Source organism: Pinus tabuliformis, chromosome 5_1 (genome assembly GCF_031772625.1).
Source record: "Pinus tabuliformis cultivar Carrire ecotype Pingquan chromosome 5_1, CPIR1, whole genome shotgun sequence".
NCBI classification, from domain to species: domain Eukaryota; kingdom Viridiplantae; phylum Streptophyta; class Pinopsida; order Pinales; family Pinaceae; genus Pinus; species Pinus tabuliformis.
Window position 1 is genome coordinate 612,654,316 of NC_142305.1, and position 3,326 is coordinate 612,657,641.

Here is a 3,326-nt window from a genome sequence, read left to right on the forward strand (position 1 = left end):
AAAAGCGCTCTGGAAACCTGATGGAAGCTGCGGGTTGAATTACTAGTCATGGAAGCTTTGGTTGGAACAAATGCTCTGGAGCCCTAGAGGGCTTGGGTAGAGACCAATATGGTGATGGTTTGTGATGTTCGACCATGAGTTGGAATCACTGTTGATGGGTTGAGGTGGTTTGGCCTCTGGAAGCCCTGGATGGTTTTGATAGATGTGTTTTATGAGATCCCACATTCATGCTTGGAATATGTTACGAGGGTGACTAGCTGAAGAGAGATTTGGCTCAGCCATGTCTACGGTCGGGTGGTTCATGGAAGTCCTGAACTTGGTTGGCCTTTGCATCATTAATATGAGGGTATTTCTCCTTGTTAGTTTATGTGTATTATACTAGTTTATATGTGGATTATATGGTTGTTGTTTCCTTGGTATTTTTGCTGCTATTATGTTGGTTATGAACATGTATTATGACAGTGGCTATGTATGTCTCTCATCATGTTTTTAGTTCTAAATGAATGATAAATTTATCTATAGCCAAATGGATGAAACTACAACTAATGTGTTGAGGCATCAATGCTTCTTAGCAATTATTAGATGAGCATGAGACCCCTATGTTAAGATATGTTGTTTAAACATGTAGATTACATATTTGTGATATGTTTGACGAAATTATTGTCATGGCTAGTATGGGTCCAGTCAAGTTATTGTTCAAGTAATTACATTTGTATCATTATTTTTTTGTTATCTTTCAGTTCAAAAAGTGTCATTGATTTCTGGGCAGTGACTTGGGCTCTGGACCTAAAAAGGGGCACAAATCCCAGAGATGTAGGCACAGGTCTGAGGAGAAAAGTTCCTAGACACATGCATACCCTTGTTGTGGGAGTGGCTGGAGCCTCGCTGATGCATGTTTTCCCATATCAAGGGAGATTCCGTGGGTTTAATGGTCTAAAATCTCAGTGGGACCCAGGGGATGGTTACCTGAATGTTTGGGATATCTCCTGGGAGTTCTGTTGCTGATGTGGAAGGTTTGTATGGTGTGTTTCCGTCGATTCCACTTCCTTAACTGACACATAGGGATTCAAATCATATCATAGTAACTTCTTGTCACATGTTTACCCCAATTGGACGGTTAATTGGGTAGATGTGGGAGGAGGGTGTTACTGAGTGGTATCAGAGCATGGTTGACCCCTCGGACTAGATGAATTGTTTGTTAGTCATGCATTCATGTTGGTTTCATATGTTTTTCTTGTGTTATAAGACCATGTGCTTGTTGCATTTGTATGGTATGGGTTATAGTTGCATTGAGTTCACCATGATAAGTTGATGGTGATTTCGTGGAGTGTGTCTTCATGAGTGTAGGGTTGATTATGCATTGTTTATGCACGTTAGTATTCGCATGCGGCAAGTGTACAATGATGTGGTGGTTGTTGTTATGCATGAGGCCATGGGATGTGTAGTTGATATGGTCATGCATTAATGACTGGACTCTAGGTAGAATGATGGTTATATGGTTATATGGTTATGTGTTATATTTGTATATGCTATCATGATTATGTTATACATGTATTATGTTGATTTATTAATCTTACAGATGAAGTGTCCTCCCCAAATTATGCTAAGGTACATTGGTTTATCGTGATTTAGTTTAACTGACATGATATACCTTGTAGGAAGAATATAAAATATAACTAGCAAGATGGTAAACTATTGTTCCCGAGACTCTCCCTATGGATCAGATGAGCAACGTGGTGTTGGGCACTCTTCTGATTTGGCAGACACGCCGAGAATATTAAAGGCATAAATAAGGAGTTGTAAGGCAGACAGTGACAAAATCATACAAGCACAGGAGATACAAGAAGGGGTAAATGCAGTTATATTTAAGAGTTTGTTAGAATTATAGCGACAAGGACCACTTTGGATTAGCCACGAGCAGGAGGACAAAACTAATGGGGAATATGGAAGTAGATCTCACAGTGGGCACAAGTCAGATAGAGATGACATGATTAGAGATGGCAGGTTCTTGGACATTCCGGAGAGGAGAGGTGATGGACACAAGTGTTAGGTCCCTATACTACTAGTTTAACCCCTTATTGTTATTAGTGCAACCCCCTTATTATATTGTTGTGCCCATGTATTCCCCATATTGTTATTATTGTGCCCCCTAGAAGCCCACTGTTGTTATTATTGTGCGCTTACATTATTACTGTTATGTCGGCTCTGATTATATTATGACCCCTTAGAATCCTATATATAGAAAGGAGGTCTTGTCATTTGTATCATCCAATAATTGTTCATTTGTGTAATGTAAAGGAGGTTTCCCCATTGAAGAGGCTTATTTCTAAGTCGTTGATCTATATTTTCTATCTTTTTGTGAGTTGGTTTCATAACATTTGGTATCAGAGCTTTGGATTCTAGGGTTTTGCTGCTCCAAACTGGTCATCATGGGATTTTCACTATAAATTTTGTGCTGCGATGTGTTAGAAGATAAAACAAAAACCCTTTTGAGACAAACTGTCACTGAACCTTGGGTCCGAATTTCAGATCTTGTGTCGTTATATTTTCGGAGATTTGATCTGACGAAGTTAGGGTTTTTGAAAGATCCAAAATTCCATCTCAAACAGGTCATCATGGAATGTTTGCTATACTTTGTTTTCTACCAAGGTTCAGACTCTAAAATTAAAATTCATTTGAGCTGAAAACTTGGTTAATCTTGGGCCTAAATTTCAGATCTTGTTACTCTATATTTTCGGAGACACAGTCTAAGACATTTAGGGTTTCTGCAGGCTCCCAAATTACATCCCAAACAGGTGACCTTGGGAAAATCATCATAACTTTTTCTTTCACCATCAGATTGAAATTTCGTAAGAAGTTATAGAAATAATACATAATTTAGTTTTCTGTATATCAGTTTCAAGTCCTAAGGTTGAAACAATGACACGTGGCACTTCGTACAAGTTCACTCTACTGAACCAGTCTATAATCAGGTCATCATGGGAGATTTGACATAACTCTTTCTTGGAGAATCCAATCTTGATACAACTTGTGGGGTTAGAAAGAGGACTCATAGCACTATAGCAGGACACAATTTAAAACCTTGGAGATCCAAAATTATAGAGATATAGTAGATTCAAGATTGAGCTCCTAAAATCGAGAAAACGTGATATGAGGAAGTTTGATGGCAAGGATCCGGTAAATTGGATACCATGGATGGAGCAATATTTTGATCTAAATAGTGTACAACTATTACAAAAGGTACATATTGCATCTTTATATTTATAACCGAATCAATTTTTATGTTATAAAGGGCTTTTCTCTTGTAAACCACTTGTCACTTGGTC